This window comes from Martes martes, assembly GCF_963455335.1.
Source record: "Martes martes genome assembly, chromosome: 13".
In the NCBI taxonomy this organism is placed as follows: Eukaryota; Metazoa; Chordata; class Mammalia; order Carnivora; family Mustelidae; genus Martes; species Martes martes.
This window is the reverse complement of record NC_137901.1, coordinates 3595510-3621280: the sequence shown is the minus strand read 5'-3', so window position 1 is coordinate 3621280 and position 25771 is coordinate 3595510.

Sequence of the window (25771 nt, the reverse complement as noted above, 5' to 3'; positions counted from 1 at the left end):
CAGAGAGGTTGGGGCCTGAGCGAGGCACTCGGTCTCCAGTGAAAACAGAACACTAACGAAAACACACTTGCCACCTGCCAATTCTTGGAGAGTTTTCAGGAAAAACTTGCTTGGAGTGCTCCCTATTTCTTGGGAGTGAAAACCACAGGGCAGCCTTTCCAGGAGGCCTCAGGTAGGAGAGGAGGGAGCCTGTGGCCACGGATCAGCCTTAACCTGACAAGGAACTTACAAAACTCAGGGCGAGAGAGGTGGCTGGGCTGCTGACACCATCTTACTTTAAGATGTTAGGATGAGGGGCGCCGGGGTGGCTCAATGGTAAAGCATCTGCTGTCAGCTCAGGTCATGATCTCAGGGTCCTGGGATCGACCCCCACATCGGCTCTCTGCTCAGCTGGGAGCCTGCTTCCCCCCTCTCTCTGCCTGCCTCTCTGCCTACTTGGGATCTCTCTCTCTCTGTGTCAAACAAATAAATAAAATCTAAAGAAAAAAAAAAGTCAGGATGAGAATGCGCCGGGAAGTTAAATGCCTTTTTTCTCTCTTTTTCAAAAACCAGGTGTTAAAACGCGAAGGAGTTGTCCCACGACAGCTGTTCTGTCCCCTTTCTGCTGTGGTCGTTCCCCTGGCACCCCAGGGCAGGGCTGTTCTCTCCTTCCTCCTCCCGCCATTGCTCCTTCCACGATGCTCCCCGGCCTTACCAGACAACCCCGCCTCCCTCCTGCCGCGCTGGGATGTGACCTCGCCTCCTCACAGGGGCCTTCTCCAGGGAAGACCTGCTCCCACACTGGGTTTGTATGGCTCTCCTTGACCCTGAAACACAAAAGGTAGGAGGCAAAGCTTGTTCTAAGAAACACTTTTCCTCAGTGCTCAAGAGAAAGAAGTTCTGTTAGCCTAGAAGTCCCCAGGGAGCATGAGCCGGGCCCAGGCCTCAGGCTGTAGCACCCGTGGCCGGGCCCTACCCTCCCAGCCCGCAGCCGGCCCCCTCCTGAGAGCCTCCAGGCAGAGGCCTGGGAGAGCATGGCGTGGTGGCCAGGCCTGTCCTGTGGGTGCAGGGAACTTCCCTGGGGCCGCTCTCCAGCCCCGCAGGCTCAGCCTCCAGGAAGCACGAGGCCCCCGGGAAGGCTCTGTGTCCAATACCTTGTGGCTTCCAGGAGAGGAAAATTCGGGGTAGAAAGGAAACCGTTACTTTGTAGTCACTTGTTGAACATAACTGACAAACGTATGCAGACAGCCATGCCGACAGGCTGCCTTCGCCGCTAATGACAGCCGGACCCGCGGTTCTAGGCCATTTCATAGTCTAGTTTCAGACACATGAGGGTATTTCTGTCTCCACGAGGTCAGGTCACGGTACTATTTCTGGTCGTCTGTGCTCGGGGTGCTTTGTTGTTGGGAATATGGGTATCCTGGGGAGTCACTCCGCCCTGGAAATGGATAAACTCATGCTCTGGTTGGACTCTATCTCGGGACCGACTCAATATGGACTCGTTTGACGCAGGTATAAAATGTAGCTTTATATTTCTGTATTCATGTGTTCTATGCCAGCTCAAATACATGGAAAATCTACCATAAACTTCATTTATTAGAATAATGTTTTCAAAATAAGCATTTGTTTTGGATTGAATTCTGTCCCCTCCCCAAAAGGTACGCCGAAGCCCTCATCTCTGGAACAATGAAGGTAACCTTATCTGGAAGTGGGGGTCACCGTATGTATAATTAGTTAAGGTGGGGCCATTCGGGAGTCGGTGGGCCTTAATCCAAGATGCCAGGTGTCCTCCTCAGAAAGGACAGAGATCCAGAGACAGGGACACAGGGAAAGGATGGCCAGGAGATGTTGGAGACAGAGATTGCCATGATGCGTCTACCAACCGAAGGACACCACGGGTTGCCTGCAAACACTAGAAGCTAGAAGAAGCAGGAAGACTTTTCCTATAGGTTTCAGAGGGAGCGGGGTACCGCCTACATCTTCCTTTCAGCCTTCTGGTGTCCAGGACCATGAGGGAGAAAACTCCTGATCTTTTCAGCCACACTGTTCGCGATACTTTGCTATAGAAACCACAGGAAACCATATGAACCTCTAAGAGAGGGAGCCGATTATCTCACACGGCCCAGGCATACCGGACCGCGGAACCTCTCGGCTTCCTACCGCATTTCTTGAGTGTTGGGCCAACCCAAGGTGGCCACCCCTGCCTGCCTGGACAGCCTTTCCTCTTCGTTTGGTTCCTGCGGAGCTTAAGAGCAGTGTGGTACGCAGACCGGTGCCCGCAAAGACATCCTGTGACTATGTGGGTTACGTGGCACAGGGGAGTCAAGGTGGCAGATAGAGTCAAAGCCACCACTCTGCTAACCTTAAAACGAAGAGAGCATCTGGGTGGGCCTGGTGTAACCATGAGGGCACCCAGCAGTAGAAGGTGGAGGAAGAAAGAGAGCCAGACGCACAGCAGTGGGGGCAGCGGCGGCCGGAGAGATGTCGCGAGCGAGGAATGCTGATCGGGCCCTGGAAGCTGGAAGAGGGAAGGGAGTGGTTTCTCCCACAGGGGCTGCTCACACCTGATCACAGGCCTGTGAGGTTCGTGGTGGGCGTGGGATATGCACGACAGCAAGATGATAAATCTGGACAGTCTGCAGCCACTACGTTTGGGGTAATTATTCACATCAGTGATAGAAAGCTAATACAAGCTGTCTGTCAAATAGTTCTTTCTTTCTTTTTCTTTTTTTTTTTTTTTAAGAAAATCTGGCTTTTGGTGTGGAAGTTGAATTTTAGATTTTTTAGAATCTTATTCCAGAACATTATCTGTATCTGCATGAATTCGTCTCATCTTATATTCAAGAAAAGGCTATCTGCATGGGTGTTTGCAACAAGACAAGCATAATATAGTGTAAAACCATTTCCCCCCTGTGGTTTTGTCCTTTTCCTGGAAAAGATTTTATATACTAGCACTATGCTGTAATGTTCCTGTTTTAGATCAACATTCATGTTCATGTTGCTATTTTCAGGAGCTTGAGATCATTTAAATCATTTAATGTGATTGGAAGTGTAATGATGAAAACATGGCTCCTAATTTATCATAAATTTGCTGCATTATCAGGTTAGAACCTTGGCTCTCTTCCTTCCCATGTCCCACCTCCCTCGTCTCTGCTCCAAGCCTGCTGTTGCTGGAGCGTCTGGGTCTCACCGTGCACAGGAACCCCAGCGTTTCTTTGTGCCCGCGGCAGGACACACGCTTCCTGGCAGCCACTTTATAGGGACCTGGTGTGTGGTTAGGTACCCGTCTGGTCAGTAGGGCTGGGTGGGCAATTAAATCATTGAAGTACACCTCCTGGAGCTGGGTTTGATAGACCAATTGCAGATTTCACATTTTTAAGGTGCGTGTTGGAAAGCTGTAACAAGTGTTTCTCATCTTCCTTCACGACCACAGTGGAGGTCAGAAGTGAGTTGTCCTGCCCTAAAGGCAAATGGGTTTCTCGGAGCATTGAAGGGAGGAAGGAGGATGCCCGAACACCAGTGCTCCCGAACCTTCTTCTCTTAACTCCCTCCTTCCTTCCCTCCCTTTCTTTGCCTTGTGCCAGAGACTCCTCAGGGCAGAGCTGCCCCCGGTTCCCAAAGGAGGATTCCCGGTCTCACAAAACTCAGGAGGCTTCCTGCCAGAGCTCTGAGGTGTCTGCACGCATTTATACAGACAAAGGATGATTCAAGGCCTCATGCATGATTCCCCGTCCTCTGCCAGGATGCTCTCAGGGCTGGACTATAGTCTGGAGGTGAGAGTCCCCCCCTGACTGCTTGTTTCCAGATAACCCTCCAGCAGGGCGCCCCATTAGCGCGCAGCTGGGTTCACCGAGTAACTGGGTATCACCTGAAAGTACTGGGGAACTAGCTGCATGCACACACGGCACGCACGTGTGAACAGCACGTGCACAGTACACGCAATGCACGCGTACTCGTGCAAGTGTGTGTGCGCATGCATGCCACGCGGCCCATGCACGCTGACTCCACCGGACGGTGGGATGGCTACACCGGACAACTAAAAAGCCAGAGACCCACATTTATTCCGCAGGGGATCCAGGGCCGTACAGGAGGCTTCTGTCTCCTGGGGGATCTGGGGGGTCGCTAAGCCAGGCTTACTCTGCAGCGGGGTCAGCTCCGCAGCAACGTGCCGGCCTCCCCTTTGTCCTTCGTCCGTGCTGGCCCGCACCCCAGGCGGCGGGGAGGGGTCCTGCTGGGGGAGCCCCCGCGCTCAGGTGCCCCCCCGCCGCGCCACCTCGCCGGGACAGGGACGCTGCGGTCGGCGGGCTCAGCCTGTGGTGTTTTGGGTGTGCTCGAGGGGTGACAAATTAGTAAGGGCATGCTCAAAGGTTATTCAAATATTCCAGATCAAGCATATTTGAGTACGGAAAGGCCAGGGGACATTAATCAAATGTCAGCACGAGGACACTTTGTAGGCTCTTTGTGGTCTGTGTTTGCCGAGCAGGGCCTGGCCGGGGCTCCGTGGGACGCGGGGCGCCCGGCCCGAGGACACGCACCGAGAATTATGCAAGGAGGCTCGGCGGGCGCTGGGAATCCGCACATGGGGCTCGCGGACAGACGTGCGCTCCTCCCGCACACGTGCGAAGGGCCGCACCGCGGTGCTGACTGACAAGTCCCAGTCTGTTCCCATTCCTGCCCCTCTGGGGAACTTAGACGAAAAGAGAGAAATATTTTGCATAAAAATGATTTTCCCAGAGTAACGACTGAAATGATAATGCGCCGGCGAAGGGCAGCCGTCTCCGTCACGAAATGGGGTCCTGCGGCCTTTCCGCCCCGGCCACTTCCCGCACCGCGTCCCTGCCCGCATCCCGCATCCCCACCAGACCCTTCCCTGCCCAGGCTCCCTGGCTGGGAGAGCCACCCCGGCAGGCCCGCTGCTCCCTCCTTCGTGACTATCCAAACAGTGCAGCAGCCCCAGTCACCAACTCAAGAGTCTTTTGACAGCAGCAATTAAGCAACTTAATTAATGAGTGAATAAAAATGATAATATTTACTGAATGGGAGCAACCTGTTTTGCATTTTTATTCAAGCTCCGCACCTGAAGAACACCACTGAGGAAAGCGTCCCCACCCCCAGAGTCCCCGGGTCCCCAACCCTCTCTGCCTCTCTGTGGGTCTCTGGGTTTCATCTCTCCTCCCGTCTCTCCCCCCACCTCTCCGTCTCTCTGTCTCTGTCCCCTTTCCCTCCGTTTCTTCCTCTCCACCTCCTGCCTCCTTCGGTGTGGGCCCCCCAGCAGGGTCCACGCGGTGTGAGACACACAAGCAAGGCTAATCCCGTTCTTGTCTCCAAGGGGAGTAAACTTCTATCTTGGTCATAGTCTTTGTTCGCCCCTAAAAAAACCTTATTCATACATGAAGGACAATTTCATGATACTTTTCTGAGGCTGAACTTTACATCAAAGTGGGTGATTAATTACTGATAAGGGTATAATAAAACATTAATGCGTTTTGTAATTAACCGGCTTAGGAATGACATCCCCCATTTCTTCACGAGTGACATGCTCACAAGCACACACACACACACTCACAGAAAACTTTTTTTTTAAATTCTTTATTTGGCTATTAATCTCAGTAGTGCCCTCAATGCATTACATTCTTTTTAAAAGCCACATATATTTTCCTCAATGAAATATATAATCCATCTCGAGTGTAAGAAAGCCCCATACATAATCACTTCATCGTGACAGACAGTGAGTTTTTTAGCTATTATTTTTGACGGTGCTGTCATGGATGCCAAGTGCATATTGTGGTGGGAGCCAGCCAAAGTCAGGAAAACCCACCTGGAGAGCAGCCTCCTTTTTTCTCTCAGGAAAGGTTCCCCAAGTTTGACAGGCCCACCGCTCCGGTTAAGCTTAATTAGTCAAGAAAGAAAAGTAACTGACTTCAGAGTGTTACGTTTGGGGCCCCCCTTTTTTTCCCCTTTCCGCTCAAAATGTGACATTCTTTGGAAAAGATAAAGTTCCACGTGGGATCTGTGTTCCGTGCTTCCCAACTCTCTTGCCATCCCCGGGTGGGACACGCTCCTCGGGACGCCCGTCTCCGTCTGCCTTGTGCCCACCTGCCCGGGGAGCTGGGATTCTGGTTCGGCAGAACGGAGGTAAGAAAGTCACTTTGAGACAAATGGATTTATTTCTGGATGAAAGTGGTTAAAACAGAAGCGCGGAGGACTTGGTGGCTAGAAGAAGACATCAACGCAACGGCGGAGCCTGGTGGAAGGCGCGTGCTCGCAGCCTCCTCGTCCGTCCCGCCACGCGTCCCTCCCGCGCTCACGCTGGCCCTGCCAGGTGGCTTGTCCTGGCCCATGAGACCCACCTGATACAACACGAGTTCAAGAATACGCTTTCCTGTTCCCCTTTATTTCTTGGGCATCTGCCACCACCGTGAGAGCATTGGCCTGCTAGGGATGTAGGGGACACAGGTGGACGGTGGAGCCATCCCGGCTGAGACAGTGCCCTCCAGCCGGTCCCCAGCTCAGCCAACAGCTCCAGTCCTCAGAACGATGGCACCGTCGACTCAGAAACGTGTGAGAAGCGGTCAGTTAGAATGTCGCACGGCCAGCTTCTGAGGTTTGGGCTGGTCGATGGGGCACTGGCACTGACGGCTCACTGGTACCGGAGGCTCCCTGACACGGACGTGTTGGGTCGAGCACCTGCTGGATGGTCAAGGTCGGGCTCGCAAAGAGAGCACGACGGGCACGGCTCCGTGAGGAGCCCAGTGATGGAGCGCGGGTTAGGAGGACCGGACAGAGTGCACGGAGGACTCCAGCCTGTGCTACAGAAGCGAGGCGGGGACTCCCAGCCATGTCTCCTCTCCTTCGTGTGTTTCTTGCACATTTTCCATCTTAAATGTCTTCACATGTCATTGGACTTCCCGACAGTAAGCGCTGAGAGGGTCCCCACCTCTGTATTTCCATGGCCCAGCAGGTGGCCGGCCCCTGCTCACCAGTGGGTTTGCCGCTGCGGGAAGGACGGGTTAGAGACGTGCAGGAGGGAGAGGGAAGGGGCTGGCTGAGGCCGTGCGGCTTCCCGGGGGGAAGGGAAGCACGTGGCTGCGCCAGGCATCCCTGGGACCCTGCAGAGGCCATCTTCTCTCTGGCTGTGATGGTGGGATCCAAGTCTGACTTTCCAAGTCTCCTGCATCCATTTGTGTTTAATCAGTTAATTCTTGACAAGCAAGGCAGAGGGGGTCCGAAGCCAGGACTCCGTGGTGGGGAGCATTGAAGAGATGGGGTGCCAGCTGATGCCCCGAGATAGAAGCTCACCCATGTGCAGACTCTGTGAGGGGCCCAGGACGGCAGAGGGCAGAGGGCTGGACATCCCATCCCCAGCCCCAGGGAGACAGACCAGCACCACAAGGAAGAGCCTGGGGTCTAAACTCAGACCCAGTTTAATTCGCCCTCTGCCTTCGTCGGCTCACCCAGGCTCTAAGCCCCGTTTCCTTACCTGCTGAAGGTCACCGTGAGGATTACCTGTAGGAATACCGGTACTGGTGCTTCCTCATTCCCTCAGCACAGCCAGCATCCCTGCAGAGAGGTCAGCGCTGTTTTCGTGATTGATATTGTGTCTGGATCATTTGTTTTCCAGAGAATCTCTTGAGCCCTGGGGTGGGCTGGGGTCCTAGGCAGGGAGGAAAGGGACATCTGAGGGGGCACATCAGGGCTCACGGAGAGTCTCACGTTAGCAAGACCCCCGAGGGTGATCTTACTGCCACCGCCCGGTATCACTGCTGAACAAAACAGTCCCAGAGAGGAATGGCTTTGACGCCATCCTTCAGAGCTTACAAGTCATTAGACTTTAAAATGGGAAAAAAAAAAAAGACAACAAGCGAGCACAGTAGGTGTTGATGACTCTGGACAAGTCACTGGGCCTTGGCATCCTGTCAGTGAGTGAAACACCAAACTTCCGTGAGGTCCGCTGGCCCTCACCCGAAAAACTTCTCTGTCTGTCTGTCTCTCTCTGTCTCTCTCTCTCAGGGCTAAGATGAGCAGCGAACATGAAAATGTTCATGAAAGTGATCTGAAATCTCTGAAAGGCTAAGCAAATATCAAGCACTCACGACTCATAATGTTTCTATAACTCCCATTCACGGAGAGTTCGCCGCCTGCCACTCACTGTCCCTACCGGCGCATGGGGCCTCTCCGTTACTCTCACAACAGTCTTGGAAAAGGCAGACCCGTGTTATCCCAGTGGCTCAGGGACCCCTGACGTCACCACGCCATTCATTACCTGAGCTCTCCCACCTCTCCGTCACCGTACCCCAGCGGGTCACCAAGCCGTGAATCCAGTCCCTCCAGCTCTCTCCATGGCTGGTATGGGTCACTCCCTGAGGTCTCGCTGGTCTCAGACCTTGGGGACAATGGGCCGGTGATGCGATCCAAGGAGCCGAGTGACTACGAAGCCTGCCGGGGATAGAAAGAAGGCCGACCCCGCAGTAAGTGTTTTGCTCTCCGGCAAAGAGATCACATTTGTCCTGAAATCCCGACACACTGCTTGTGCCCGCAGTACAACACGTGGGAGCCCACGCCGGCTGTGTGGATTCCCAGTACCTTCTACCTCCTTTCTAGTCTGCCCAAGTCGGACAACTGGACTTCTGAGGACGGTTTCGTCCGGGGGATACATGGCTCTGACCCCGTACTGCACGAACCCGTGCCGCAGCCCGATGTCCCCCGGAACGGTCCATCCAGACGGGCGCGAGCTGGGTGTCCCCACGACGCCCAGGTGTGGACTTGGAAGCACGCGTGCTGGCCGCCCCAGGTGCGCACCACTGGGCTCTCAGGGGTCGGACGTCGAGGCTCTGCTCGGTACCCTCACCGGGTCGGTGCGTCAAGTTACTCAGGAGACGGAAGCATTAAATATAGTTCTTCCCTCTCAGCCACCTGCTAGCTAATGAGTGACATCATTTAACACTGTTTTGAAAAGAGAGATTTCAAGTTGTTTTGAAAACTGAAGGAAAAATACAAATGTTTGAGTGTTAAACATTTTGCCCAAATACTAAAATGTTAATGTCTTTTTATTATGACAGTTTCACAGGAAAGTGAGCTTCAGCATGCTTGTGGTTGTCAATGAAAATCTTAGCGCTGAGTTTGGTAAACATTATGGCAGTAGAAAGGCGGCTTAAAAATAAAGTTTAAGGAAAAAAGAATGAGAGGTGTTCAATTTTCTTCAGATTTCCCCCAATTCACTCAACATTCTACTTTCTTTATTTTAAAACCTTAATTAAAGTTTTAAAAAAAGAATTCAAATTCTATCCACATGCCTTCTGTAATCATTACTGATTTCCAATGATTAAAATATGTGATTTCAAAAAATATAAGATTTCAGTAAAAAATTTGGAAAATGGAAAGGTATGAAGAATAAAATGAAAATCACCCCAAACACCAAACCTTAGGAATAATCATATACATATCCATATTATTCTGAAGATATACATGGTATTCCAAATATTTAAAAACAAAATTTGGGCAATACTTTAATTAGAAGGTTGTATTCTGATTTTGTCTTTTCATATAATTTTTGAAGTAGGGGCTCCATTCCTTTTATTTTTCTTTGATATATGAGCACATACATTCTTTTTAAGAAAAATAAAAATACAGAAAGGAGATGACTATTACTATCTTTTTAGTTTTTGTTTCCATTTGTATACATTTTGAATAAAAATAGAATAATTATATGTAATTTTATATACATGCATAATTTAGTAATACAATGATTTAATATAATAAATTTTATAATAATAATATAATAATTATATAATATAATAATATATAATATATAACATATTACATATAATATATAATAATATATAATTTTAATATATATATAATAAATATTATACTATATAATATAATTATATTATAATAATATAATATAATAATTATATATTATAATAATAGTATTATAATAATACTATTATATAACTTCTGTGAGTAATAATCTATATGATTATCAATATTAGCTTTATAATGTTTTACTGTTAAATGACTTATTTAACAAATACACTTATCAGATACCTAGGATTGTTAGTTTTGTATGATTTATAATGAAGTCACAAACACAACTTGTAGCTAAACATTCATAGATACTCCTAATTATTTCTTTCTGAAATGATATGTAGAAGTAGAATTTTAATGTCTGGGAATGAAAACACGTTTCTGTCATGTTCAGCAGATACTCTATCATACGGCTCCACCATAATTTGTTTAACCCCTTTTCCATCTTTTGACATTTAATGCACCGCAATGGGTAACCTTGCACCAAACGTTTGTGCTGATTGTAGATGGTTAAGGTAGCTTCCTGGAAGGGGATTATGGGGCCAGAGAAGGTGAGGATGTCAAAAGTTAAAATGGGAATTGTCAGATTGCTTACCTGTAGAATCTGGGTCTGATAAAGTAGAAATAAATTATCTCAGTATTTTCAGGTTTTTTTTTTTTTTTTCCATTTCAGTGAGAAGTACTAGCTATGAAAGAGACCTGGTAGTAATCCTAATAACTGTGTGATATGGGATGACCGGTTGGAAAGTACCTGATTAGACAATGCATGGGTGAGCTGGCCACACAGAGGTCTGCAGACGGGAGAAGAGAGAAAAATGGGCACATGTTGGAAAAGAATGAACTGATAAAAGAAGCAGTTCCACTCAGACTCTTCAGCGAGCTGTCATGGTGATCAATCTTTATTGGAACCCAGGCCACTGGTGTCAGCATCTTTAGATAATGCTCTCGTCGGAGCTATGCACAAAGTGACTTTTGCAAGGCAAGGTCACCATTTGGGTGCAGAGCAAGCAGAAGCAAAACGAAGCCTTCCGTATCAGCACAGAGCGCCCAAACCGTTCGCAATGGACTTTGTGACTCTCGTTTACGTCCTTCCTTTATGTCATTCAATCACGTGACCTACTTGACGGAGAGTGTGGACATTCATTGGAATAAGGTAGGGCGTTTGCATGGCAGTAATGACATCAACAGTAAAAGTTTGGTATCTTAATACATGATAATCAAAAAAGTAATGAGATAATGAGAAAGTAAAACATGCTAATTTTCTGGCTCTTTGGCTTTCTTCTCTTTCTCACCCCAGACGGAGTATCCTCAACACAGGTCAATCAAATGTAGGAACAGTGCATGTGGCAGGCACTGCTCCAGGATGTGACTAGGATTTGGAGATACTGAGAACCAAAGGCAAGGTGCTTGACCTTAAGAACTCACCATTTAGTAGAGAGATGGCCGTGTGGCTGATAATGGCACTACCCTGTAACAAGTAGAATGGAGGTGTGTATATGGGGTTGCAGCTACTTTTTTGACTCCATACTCTTATAGACACCTGAAAAATCACATGTAAGGGGCAAACAAGTAGCTCCCTTGAAGACATTTGGAATTTGCCAAAGTTTGTCCTGCGGGCTTTCTCTGAAGATTCACATTATATCCCTGCATCCCTGGCATTGACCTATGACATGACTTACAGAACAGAGTCCTTCAGGAAAATGAGAGAAAACAGGAGGATAGCATAGAGTTTTAAACTCTTCACAGGCAAGGACAGACCCTGTTCCTGCCTTTCTCCACTGCGTGCATGGTGGGACCAGGGGTCATGCAATAAGGCAAAGGAACTCCATCCTCGCCCAGAGAGCGTCACTGTGGCAGAAGCATCACGTCCCGCCCTTGTCACCACATCTCACTGTCCACAATTACTCATCATCTCTACCTAGACAGCCCTGGAGAAGACCATCAATTGCCGATGCAATTCAGCAGATACACTTCATAAATTTTAATTACATTCCCACTGAAAATGAATGGTCAGAAAATATAAAACATCTGCCATCCAGATCATTTACATTTTTCTTACAATAAATCATCAACAACATCCAAAACCATGGCTTAAATCATGTGAGTGTGGTAGGTCAAGAAGATGGGATGCCATCCATCGTGGGATAACTGTTTGGATCCCAGCCCTTCTCCTGGGCGTGGGAAGCAGGACGAGGAGACGGGGTGCCACCCAGCAACCCTCTAGGTGTGGTGGAGAGCATTTTGGCCTGGTCCCCATAACCGTAAGTTCCCAAGTCTTATCTAGAACCTGCTAATTGATCTATTTACTACTATTGTGTCTGTAGTAAAACAGGAGCTTGTGTAAGTAAAAGAGTATTTGGCCAATTATGACTGGGAAGAGCAGGCATTTATCACTCAAGTGGCTTGTTTATCTACCCTGCAGGTAGTAGAAAGAGGCAGCTTCATTTTCAGAAATCAATTTTTATTAACATTATATTCATAAAACTCCCATTTGCCTCTAAGCATCTTCCATGTCGTAAAGCACAAGGTGGGGGCAGCCCCATAGTGATGGGCCTCCTTGGCAATCCCCCGGCAGGCAGGGGCTCTATGGCTAATGAGAGACTCTCAGGGAAAGCAGCTCCGCGAAGGTGTCTAATTACCCCAGCCACAGACAAAAACTGGCCTAAAATGGAACTCCCGTGGAAACAGATTCAGTCATGGAAGGGAAGGTCTGAGGCATCACCAAAGCCTTTCTCATTCATTTGTGAATTTTCTTTCATACGTCTGGCTTCCAAGCACTTTCTCCCCCTCAGAATAAGAGCAGTGATGGGGAACGCTCATTCTCCTTTTAGTAGCGAAGACTTTCCCTGGCTCTGGGGGAAAGCCCCCCACCCCGCAGTATCAGTGCAGGTGTGTACACCAGGAAGAAAACAGATGTCGAGCCAGGGGTGGTTTCAGAATTTGAATCGGATGTGTGCACGACACTTGTACTAAATCGAGCAAGAATCATGGGTGATCATTTCCTTTTTTTTTTTTCAAATTATTTTTATCAACATATAATGTATTATTAGCTCCAGGAGTACAGGTCTGTGAATGGTCAGGCTTACACACTTCACAGCACTCACCATAGCACATACCTTCCCCAATGTCTATCACCCAGCCACCCTATCCCTATCCCTATCCCCCCACCTCCAGCAACCCTCAGTTTCTTTTGTGAGATTAAGAGTCTCTTATGGTTTGTCTCCCTCCCGATCCCATCTTGTTTCATTTTTTCCTTCCCTGGCCCCCAACCCCCCCCCAACCCCCCCAACTCTGTCTCTCAAATTCCTCATATCTGGGAGATCAAGTGATCCAAAGGGGCACATGCACCTGAATGTTCATAGCAGCAATGTCCACAATAGCCAAACTATGGAAAGAGCCTAGATGTCCATCAACAGATGAAGGGATAAAGAAGATGTGGCATATATACACAATGGAATACTATGCAGCCATCAAAAGAAATGAAATCTTGCCATTTGTGATGACGTGGATGGAACTAGAGGGTATTATGCTTAGCGAAATAGGTCAATCCGAGAAAGACCATTACCTTTTTATGAGTAGAAGAGACGCTGGAATTTAATTCAGTGTCTTTCAGTTTGCAGCTCACGACATGAGGCCACAGAGCTACAGTGACCTGTCCTTTCACACCACAGTAGCTGGGGTTCATCTTCAGGCTCTGGGTCTCCTGATTGAGTACATATCTGCTCATGTTCCCCTTCTGTGTTTACTGAGCACCAGTATAGGCTCTTCTCACTTAAACAGATACCTTTAAAACAAAGCACTCATTTGCGGTGCAAAAGCTTTTTATTTGGATGAAGTCCCAAGAGTTGGTTTCTGCTTTTGTTTCACTTTACTCTGGAGATGTGTCTAGCAAGAAGGATTTTGATAGACCCCTGTCTCACATTTAGGTCTTTCATGCATTTTGAATTTATTTTTGTAGATAGTGTAAGGAAATCATCCAGTTTCATTCTTCCGCTTGTGGCTGCCTAACGGTGTACAAACACAGTGGAATATTACTCAGCCATCAAAAAGAATGAGATCTGGCCATTTGCACGACATGGGTGGGACGAAAGGTCACGATGCTAAATGAAATAAATCAGTCAGAGAAAGACAATGATCATATGATCCCACTCACATGTGGAATTTAAGAAACTAAACAGATGAACATAGGGGGAGGGAAGGAAAAGTAAAATAAGCTGAAAATTGAGAGGGAGACAAACCGTAAGAAATGTTTAACTCTAGGAAACAAAGTGAGGGTTGCTGGAGGGGTGGGGGGGTGGGGGATGGGGTAACTGGGGGATGGGCATTAAGGAAGACAAGTGATGGACTGAGCACTGGGTGTTGTATGCAACTGATGAATCACTAAATTCTACCTCTGAAATTGATAATAACAATCTACCCAAAGAATTCACATGTGTATGGTACAGAATTGACCTGGGAAATAGAAAGAGAATGGTGTAAAATACGGTTCACTTCTCAGTGAAACAACTCCGACCCAGTGTCTGGAATAGCGGACGAGAGCGGACGAGAGAGTGTGAGGATGACAAAGGCAGTGGCACTGGTGAGCCGTGTTCTGAGTGCAGGGCACCCAGCTAGCGGCGGGAAAGACTGCACACCTGCTCTGTGTGCTCCTCCTCAGCCTCCCAGATGGGCCCCTCTGGCCTCGATACAACCTGAGAATGCTACCCACATGCATCGTTTCACTGTTGCGTGGGCCACTTGACCAGACACTCCAAAATTGAACATACAATTTAACTCTCTTCTTGTCTCTAAAAACACTCCGTATCCACATTCTGGCTGCAGTGTCTTCTCTTGCCTGGTGCGTCTCCTTGCATGTGGGCTCGGGACACCCAGGCAGGTAGAAGGTTCTTGGGCAGGCTCCGTCTAGGCGTGCCTGGGACATGCTCGACACAGCGCCTTCCTTCGGGGTCTGCTTGGAACCCCAAACTGACTCTGACGTGGTATTTAGCAGCTTTTGCATTTCTCACTGAAGTAAGCTGGGACGCCTTGTGATTTCAAACGACACAAATGATTTAATATACGTGAAGACTTGATAAATTCACTTAAGAAGGTATCCCTCAAAGTTAGTGGCAACTTTTCTCTCTAGTGTAGTAATTGTTTCGGTAGACTTTTTTTTTTTTTTTTTTTTTAAGATAAAATCTTGAAGTTTACGGACTTTTTTTTTTTTTTTTTCTTTGTGGTCTATTCTATTTTGAGTGAGGAGGTTCTGGCTGACTAACATTCTCTTTTCAGATTCAATTGGATATGGTTCTCCACTGTTTCTTGGCTTTAATTATAGTGGAATGTGCCTGCAAGTTGTCCCACAGCTGCCACGTCCTTGTGAAGGGTAGCTGCTTTTGCAAGTCTACCGCTGGACAGCCTCAGTAAAAGTGAACTAGAAGTTGCCATATTTGTCTAGACAATTAAAAATGAGATGCGGTTAAAAAAATGGGTCTGAATTTCAGATGGGCGCTTTCTATCCTGCTTGAATGTAACTTGAAAGAATGCAATTGGTTTGGCATTAGCATATTTCTGCTTCTCAGGGGGAAAAATTGTTTTCATTGTAACCATTTCTGACAGGTCTAGAATCCTCTAGAAGACTGAGAATCTTCTCTCCCTAACAGGCAAATATTCCACGCACCTGTAGAATTTAATATCTAAGGTGGACACTTTTTTCCTTTCTGTTTAGTTTGGTCGATGCCTCTGGCAGTGTAGAATTATGAATCCTTAAATCTTTCTCATAATTTTCTAAAATCAAAATTTAAAAAAAAGAAAAAAAACTAAAAATATTTATAGAATAAGTTTTTCCACATTTCTTATCTTCTCTCAAAACTTCAGTTTGGGGAACTCCTGAAGCAAATTTACTTACTTTCAATGTGCACAAAAGACTAAACTTTTAAACCTCTCTAAGCAAACGAGATAAATTTTGGCTAAAGAGAAAACAACCATTAAAACTTTCTTGGTCTAGCATTCAATGAGAAAAGGTCTTAGGAGAAACTTGAAAGAAAAACATTGAAGTTAAAGAGAAGGAAAGTGGTATGTGCCGACTGGGAACAGTCCAGCCCTGGGGATCAGGGAGCCCCTTGCCCTCACAAGCGCTCCACAGACTTGGCATCCAGCTGGAGGCTAGTTCCGAGTTTGTGCTGAATTCATAGTTTACAAAGACAAACAAAGCGACCCAAATACAGTCAATCACAAACAACCCATGCAGCTAGCATTATGCTTACTATTACATCAAAACAGAACTTATTCAGGAGTATGTGTGATACTCTCTCCCATGTTGGGAAAGACCAGTCTGGGAGGCCTGTCATCCCACCGGCAAGCTCATTCAAGGACCAAGAACTGGATCAGAGAAGAGTAGGACCAAACATGTAGGTTGTTATTTTAAAACATACTAAAAAGCCATTGTGTGGTTTTCTAAGAATTGTTGACAAATGTGCTTAGTAAAACAATAAAGGAAGAAAAGTTAATGAAGAAGGTGAGATTTACTTATATTTTAATAACAAAATAATAATTTACACTGTATCCAATGAATACAGTTATCCGTATAGGTGCTCCTTATACTGGGATCAACAGTGAAGAACACAGCAAGGGGAGCCCCACCCTTTCTGTGTCAGACCACGTACATCCTAGGGTGAAGTTCTAATGCCTTCAAATAAAATGTAACTATGCGGACAGATGAAAGGAATTGACCCCTGAGATGGCATCCTATCGCATGTGTTGACAACCGAAAAATCCCATTTACTCTTCTATTTTTCTGACTGTATAGTTCTGTGCTTATCAGTTCCCGGAAATTCCCTAATGTCCCTAAATGTCTTAATGATGACTTTTTTTTTTTTTTTTTAAAGAGCAAACCTAAGACATTGGTAATCGTCCCTGCTATCCTTGGGTCATCCTGCTCTATCATGTGGTTTTTCTCTTGTTTTCCAACTACCTGTACAACTTCCAGCCGAGCCCCCGAGGTGTTGGTCCGGTGACTCAGCTGCTTTCTCTGTAGGAATCTCTCTCACGCACTTTGCTAATGCTGTGTTCTGATCACGAACATCAGCCTGCTTTGTGACACGGCCTCACAGACTCTGCTCAGCTTCCCTTAGTCACAGTTTGTTTCCCTGAATTTTGTATGCTTTACAGATTTTCAACGTTAGTGAAGCTTTCTTCTGCCAGGTCGCATCTGTGTACAGAGCAGAGGGGGTGGTTTTGGAAGACTCGTGTATTCCAACACTGGGCTGGGGAGACACAAGCCACTGTTCTGGTTTTCACTGAATCCACGTCTCCTACTGGAAATGGGGTCCCTTAGACTGACTTTTTTACCAATGGGAGAAATGAACCTCTCCTAACACATAACCCGCCCCAATAAGGTGACCTTGGCACTGATGACTTCCAATTATTCAGTCAGTTTATTTTTTCCCGACATCGCAAGCTGTGCGCTTCTTATACATTCCTGCCGAGCAGCAAATGCACTGCCTTTTCTGGTTATTGCTTTAAACCATAATGAGGACCACAGCTATGTATCCGCACCCCGCCCTGGAGTGGTGAGTTCATCTCATCATCTGAGCCCAGTCCGTCCTGGAGGAAAAGATTTCTCATTTTCAAGAAACCACTTTGGTGTGTCCCACTGGTCTCAGCTCTATATGCCCTTGGAGCGGGTCCTAGTTTGGACGATATTTGGGAGTACACGTCTTCCCTCTCTCTAGCCTCTGCCCCTATTTATCCAACTTTCTGGTGCTTCCAAATATAAATTAGTTAAGAAAGGAAACACGAAAACAAAAGACGCAGAAGACAAAAAATAAAAATGAACAAACGACTTCTACCCATCACATGAATTAATTTTGTTTTGTGTGAATAATTAACTTTCTGATAAAGATTTTATTTATTTATTTGACAGAGAGAGACACAGTGAGAGAGGGAATGCAAGCAGGGGGAGGGGGAGAGAGAGAAGCAGGCTTCCTGCTGAGCAGGGAGCCCGATGTGGGGCTGAACCCCAAGACCCTGGGATCATGACCTGAGCCGAAGGCAGGCATTTAACAACGGAGCCACCCGGGTGCCCCTGTCAATGATTAACTTCATATCATCCAACAAATCTGTGAAAATAGTACACAAATACATACACACACGGATATTCCCGGGTGTTAGGAAAAATCATAGCTAGCCGATTTAAGACTGGCATCTCAGGCTCAAGGATACCTCAGTAAATGATTTGCCATGTTTTTTAAAAGTTCAAAGAGATGTGTGCGTTGTGTGTGCAACATGTGATTGGAGTGAGTGTTTTCTCACCGTTTCTCCCTCTCGGCCACGAGTGAATCGCAAGTAACAAAGATGGCGGCCATACACATCGCCCGTTCGTCGGGCTTGGAGTACATGTTTGCCAACAGCCAGGGAGCCAGCGTTGGTTAACCTCAGTGTATGTTGGGCCTGATGAAACAGGCTAATCATGCATATGCTGAACAAATGTTGATTCTGAGGAGGAGCCCTGGCATTTTGTGAATTCATAAGAAATAAAGAGATGTACAATTAGGCTGAGGACGTATCTCTTTTCTATAGGGATTTGTTTATTTATTTGAGGGAGAGAGAGAGACTGTGTGTCAGCAGGGGGGTAGGGGCAGAAGGAGAGGGAAAGAGAATCTCCAGCAGACTCTTGGCCAACACAGAGCCCAACGTGGGGCTCTATCCCACAGCCCTAAGATCATGATCTGAGCCAAAATCACGAGTCTGACTCTCAACCAACTGAGCCACTCAGGCTCCACAGTCTTAAAAACAACAAAAAAGCCATTAAAGTCTACTTCTTATCCACTTTATGTTCTTCCGATGTTCCTCCCTAGTTTCACATTAGAGTAGAATGATTTGGAATATGTTACTACAGGGTCAGAGATGGGAATAATACAGACTTTCTGCGCATGTTTCACACTGTAATTTACTACTGGTTATCGTACAGCTGATGCTCTAGAAGGCGAGCACTGACGTGAGAGACTGCCCCATGGGGTCCTGCTGCCCAGACCTCCCCGTGTGCCCGCTGGGTGTCTTCCCGTGGCCCAGCCCGTCTACCTTCTCCAGTGCCCCCTCCTGAGCTTTTTGCCCTTTTCTCATTTGAGCTTATTCCAAACATTTCTACCAAGATTTTTTCTTCTAATTTTGATTTGATGAAATCAAATACCTTTTTACTATTTTGTCTGCAGTATTCTTTTTCTTAGATGATTTGTATTTTATATTCTTTCACTTTTGCTGTCTCTCCTGACGTTCCTTATACCACGACGCTGTTCTCTCCCATAGCGTATTCACATTCTGTTGGATCGGCTCTATCCGGTTTTAAGACACAAAGGCAAGCTCCAGGTGTATCAGATGGTAGGGGTTTATTACAGACACCAAAGGAAAGCATGACCATATAGTATATTGTCCTTGTCTAAATCAGGGCTCTCTGACAGTAAAAAGAAGGTGGGGTTGTGTGGAGCTCAAGCTTCTCTGATTTTACTTCTTCACTCCCAGGTATTTTCTCTTCTCCACATGATCTGAGACGACTCATGGTCATATCCGGTTTCTTGCCAGTGGGGAGGGGGACAGGTAGGTGTGAGCACATTCCGTTTCCCAATGTGTCCTCTACTCTACCATTTCTGTCCCTTCCACTCATATCACTTGACTTCCACTCTTACCTTGTAGGCCAGAATGCAGCCATCTGCCTTCTACTAGCTTCGAGGAAGCCTAGGAATTATAGTTCCTCCTCTGAGAAGCCAAGTTTCACTAATTCCATTAATACGAGGAAGGAGGGGCAAATAGGCACTTGGGTCAATCAGTGCTTTCTGCCACATTTAGCAGTACGAGGCTGGAGGAGGTATTCCCATCGAGACAGGAAATTCTTGCTGTCATTCCCTCTTGGTAACTAAGATCTATGTTTTGTGGTCTTCAGCTGACCGTACTGTGATACATTCCATGTAGCATCTACAGGAGCATTGCTGTCTTAACGCAGAAGTTCTCATTAAGAATCACACAGATCTCTCTCTAATTGTGAAGGTACTATTTTAGTAAATTACATGAAAAGCTTTTTCATTCATTCATTTCCTTACCATGACACTTTATTTAACTTAACCGCAAAATCTCAAAGTGTTTTCAAGAGTCTAAAACTTTCCGAGGCTCTTTTTATTTCATACGCCCTGCATTATAACGTATAGATTAAACCCCCCTTTTTCAAACTCTAAAAGTCTGTAAGTCTGAATTTACCTGTTTTTCACCTTTCTAAACATTCCATCATATTAAGGAGATGATGATGCTCATTATGGCCATTAAGATTCAGATGCAATTAAGTTGTATTCCGGTTAAGTGATGGGATGTGATCCCTTCTCGGAATGGGACAACTTGCTACAAGTCCACAACTTCCACATCCTCGTTAATTTGCAAGGCTGTTTTAGGACATGCGTTCTTGACCCTGAATGACGTACGTCTTCCAACGTTGAGCAAGTCATTGCATTAAGGCTCTCAGATTATAACATCCATCTTAAAAAATTCCTTGCCTTTGTCCCCAGGAAAGTCTCTGGAAGTGCTTCTGTGCTTTGTTTGTGGTCACTTAGATAATAGGAGAGCTCCCCCTGCTGATTGGCATCGGGGAACTGTGGAGGAGGGGCCCACCTGAGGCCCTGAGCTCTTCATCACCTCACTAACGCTCAAGCAAAGACCTCGATGAAAATCAAAAGAAGCCTGTTTGACATTGGCTTTTGAAATACTTAAAAACATCAGCATTTGTCAGGTAGAAAGATTTTCATTTCAAAGTTCTAGCAGGTTATTATTATTCCAAGCATTGGAGAGTTAAAAAAGGTTGAACAACTATAATAATGATGGTGTCTGAGTGTGGGGAAGGATCAGATTTTATTGTTTGTTTGCATAAAACTATCTCACTTAGCTTTGTTTGGGGTGCGTCGAAGAAATGTTGGCTAATTAGACCATGCAAATCACTTTGTCTTCTGAAAATTAATTAAGCTTTCATGGCCTTCCCAGGTTACAGGGCCAGGCTCACATCCCACACAGTTCCTCTGGAGTTACGTAGGAGGTGAGCCTGTCTCAGGCTGAACTGTCAGATGATTCCATCATGGAAAGAATGGAGTTTAGTAATGTGGCGTTTGAAAGCTTGTTCAAGTTGTAAAATGTTGGATTCTATTTTTATTAAATCACTTAAACTTTCAACATAGTGAAAAAGATTTATTTAACATACATTTCACAAGCCATTTTGAATGCATACTTTTGGGGGGAAAATACAGCAGAGGACGTTTTTAAAACTGAAGTTATTGTCCTGGAGGGAGAAGACAAATGAGTTAAGGGTTGAAGTCCTATTGTTTCGTCAGACTGTCCATGAAAGCATTTAAGGTTGCGTATTTGTAGTGTTATGAGGAAGACGTATCCTTCAGATCTGTAGATGTAAATTCTCTTTGTTATTTGGGACTATTGCACATGATCTACATGAAGTTGTAGAGGCTGCCGAAAAACGCGTTATCGTAAGAACCCCCAAGTAGAGAAACTAAAGGAAGCATCTGGAGACGCGTGTGATGTGGTGAGCTGGGTAAAAACGCCAGATCTATGTGAAGAAAGGCTGTTTTTAGTAATCTCCTTTTGTGTCTGAATTTTTTTGAGATATGTTATTTATTGAGATATGATTCATGTGCCATAAAATTCTCCCACGTAAAATACACAGTTCAGTGTGCTTCCTTGATTTACAGAACTGTGTCGTGATCACCACAATCTAACTTTAGAAAATTTCAACTTCTCCAGAAGAAACTCTTTGCCCATTAGGGACACCCCTTTTGTCCTCTCACTCCCCCAAACCTCCTCGCCAGCCCCAGTCAGATACTGACCTACTTCTGTCTCTATAGATTCACCTATACTGGCTATTTCATATAAACAGAATGATATATATTTGAACTTTCGTAACTGTGTTCTTTCCATGACATACCATTTGTTTGTCTTTGTAGTACATACACCTGCTTCATTTCTTCTTCTTCTTCTTCTTTTCTTTTTTGTATTGCCGAATAGTATTCCATTGTATGGACATACCACATTTTGCTTATGCATCTAACAGTTAATGGATATTTGGGTTGTGTCCACTTTTTGGCTATAACAAATAACTGTTAGGGACATTCATTCTGAGTCTTTGCACTGACCTATGCTCTCATTTCTCTTGGGTAGTTACTAGGAGTAGAATTGCTTGCTTATATGGTGTCTCTATATTTTACATCGTGAGCTACAGTCAAACTGTTTTCCAGTGTGACTCTACTCACCAGCAAGGTGGGTTCTAATTTCTCCACATCCTTGCCAACATTTGTTACTAGCTTTTTTTTTTTTTTTTAAAATTACAGTCTTTCTAATGGATGCATGCATGTGTCTTATTGTGGTTTTGATTTGTATTTCTCTACTAGGTGATGACATTGAATATATTTTCATGTCCTTTTTCATCACTTTATATCTTTGGAGAAATGTCTGTTCAAAACCTTTGCCCATTTTATAGTTGGGTTATTCTTTTTAAAAAAATTAATTGAGTATAGTTGACGTACAATATTGTATTAATTTCAGGCGTACAATACACTGATTCAGCATTTATATACATTCATAGAAGTTCATCATGATAAGCACAGTCACCATCACCATGTTTAGCTTATTCTTATTACATTTTAAGAGTTTTTTTAAAAAATATATCTTGAATATAATTAAATTGAAAACAGGAAATCAATAGAGAAATTAAAAAAAAAACCAACCTGGTTCTTTGAAAAGATAAATGAAATTGATAAGCTTCTGCTAACTAAGAAAGAGAGGGCATAAATTACTAATATCAGAAATGAGAGGACATCACTTCAGATTCTGTGGACATTAAAGAGATAAGAAAGGGACACTATGATCTCTCCTCACAAATTTGGTAACCTAGATGAAACAGACCAATTCCTTGCATAACAGATTGTGCCAAAACTCACACTGAGGAAAAATACGCCATCTGAATAGGCCTACATATATTAAACAAATTGGATCGATAATTATGCAAAAGCAAAAGTGAAAGCAAAAAGCACCAGGCTAAGATGAGTGCACTGGTAATTTCTATCTTTTCTATTTAAGGAAGAAATTATACCAATTCTGTACAGTTTCTTTCGGGAGAAAGAAGCAGAGGGAATATTTCCTAATTCATTCTAGGAGAACATTACCTTAACATCAAAATCAGGCAAAGAAATACAAGTAGAGAAAATAACAGACCAATATGTCTTATGAGCATAGATGCAAAAAATCCACCCCCCAAATATCAACAAGCCAAATGCAACAAGGAATAAAAAGAATTATGCACCATGACCAAATGGAATTTACTGCAGGAATTCAAGACTAGTTCAACGCTAAAAAACCAATTAATGTAATCATCATATCAACAGTAAATAAGAAAACTCACATGCTCATTTCACACAATAGATGCAGAAAACATTTGACAAAAATCCAACACCCAATCATGATTAAAAGCCCTGCAAACTAAGAACAAGGAAACTTACTCAACTTGATAAGAAACATTATCAAAATCCTGTTGCTACATTCATATTTAATGGTAATTTACTAGGAGGTTTTTTTTTTTTTTTTTTTTTTTTTGCTACGATCAGGAACAAGGCAAGGATTCTCCTCTTACCACTCCATTTCAACATTGTCTTGGAATTCTTAGCTATATAATATGGCAAGAGAAGGAAATAAAAGATATACAGATTGGGAAGGGAGGGAAAAAAAACTATTTTGGTTCAAAGGTGACATGATCTTCTGTGTAGTAGATCTGAAGGAATAAATAAGAAAACTGGAACTAATAAGCAATTATAACATGGCTCCAGGATACAAGGTTAATATACAACAGTAACTTGTTTTCCAATATTACCGGGGATGAAGAAATGAAATTTGAAATTTAAAACACAATACCATGCACATTAGCATCGCCTTAAAATGATGTAATTCTAACAAGATATGTAAAAAACCTACACAAAAAACTGCAAAACTTGAAACAAATAAAGAATTAAGTAATTCTAGATAAGAAGAATCAATATTGTTAAAATGTCAGTTCTTCCCAAGTTGATCTATAGATTCAACACAATCCCAATCCAAAATTCCAGCAATTGCGGATATTGACAAAGTGACTTTGAAGTTTATATGGAGAGGGAGGAGACACAGAATAACCTACTCATTATTGAAGGAGAAGAACAAAGTTGGAAGATTGACACAACCTGACTTCAAGGCTTGGTGTAAAGCTACCGTAATCAAGGCAGTCTTGTGTTGGATCAATGGAAGAGAACAGCAAGCCCAGAGATATGTCAACTCATTTTGATGAAGGAACACAGATAACACAATAAAGACAGGAGTGTTTTCTCCACAAATCGAGCTGTGACTGGGCATCAGCATGCAAAAAAGAAAAAAAAAATCTACACAAGACCTTGTACTTACCCCAAAAATGAGCTCAAAATGGATCATAGACTGAAATGGAAGTTGAAAAACTGTAAAAGTCGTGGACGGATCTGCAGGGGAAAACCTGGATAACCATGGTGATGGGTGACGGGTGATGGGTGATGACTTTCTAGACACAACACCAGAGGTACAATCCATGAGAGGAAAAATGGATACACTGGACTTCACTGAAATGAAAAACTTAGAAAAACGTATTTATAAGTGACAAATCTGATGAATGAGTATTATTCAAAATATGCAAAAATAAACAACGCAATTTAAAAAAAATGAGCAAAAAATCTGAACAGTCACCTCACCAAAGAAGATATACATGTGGCAAATAAGTATATTGAAATATGTCCTACATCCTACGTTCTCAGGAGGCTGAAAATTGAAACAATGAGATATCTCGTACACCTGGTAGAATGGTCAACATCTGAAATGCTAATACCTCCACTGGTATAGACTGGTAAGGACCACTACCACTACCATTACCACTACCACTACTACTATCACTACCTATGACTGGTAAGGACCTTGAGCATCTGAAAGTATTATTCACTGCTGCCGAGAATACAGAATGCTACAGATACTATGGAAGACAACCTCGAAATTTCCTACAAAAATAAACAGTCTTACCAGACAACCCAGAAGTCAGGCTCTCTGGCATTTGCCCAAAGGATTTGAAAACTTATGTCCACACAAAAACCTTCACATAGAGATTTATAAGAACTTTATTCATAATTGCCAAAACTTGGAAGCAAGCAGGATGTCCTTCAGTAGGTGAATGGATAAATAAACCGTGGTCCATCCAGCCCATGGAATATTATTCAGTGCTGAAAGGAAACGAGCCATCAAGCCATGAAAAGACATGGAGGAAACTTAAGTGGATATCGCTAAGTGAAAGGATCGAAAGTGAACAGGCCACATAATATATAATCCCCACCATGACATTCTGGAAAAAACAAAACTACGGAGACAGTGAAAGGATCAGTGGTTGCCAGGGGTCCGTGGGGAGTGAGGGATGAACAGGCGGGGCACAGAGGATTTTTAGGGCAGTGAAATTACTCGGCGTGATACTGTAATTGTGGATACCTGTCATTATACATTTTTCCAAACACACAGAATGTGTAACACCAAGAGTGAACGCCACTGTAAGCCAGCTGTGGACTTTGGGTGATAATGATGTGTCAACATAGGTTCATTGATTGTAACAAATGTCCCGCTCTGCTGGGGGCTGGTGATACCTCGGGAGGATACACATGTGGACCGGGGCAGGGGCATCGGAGGGAAATCTCTGTACCTTCTGCTTAATTTTGGTGTGAACGTAAAACTGCTCTAAGAAATAAAGTGGATGAGAAAGAATTAAAGGCAAAACATGATAGCCGGAAAAAACAGTGGTTTTGTACGTCAAGTGCTTACAAGCGTGGTGAGCACGAGTCTACCCCGGCAATTATTATTATGTCAGTCTCCCTCAGAATTCTGATGAAGCTGGACGTTGAGGCCAGTCCTGATGGCAGTTCATTTTTCCCATAACCCT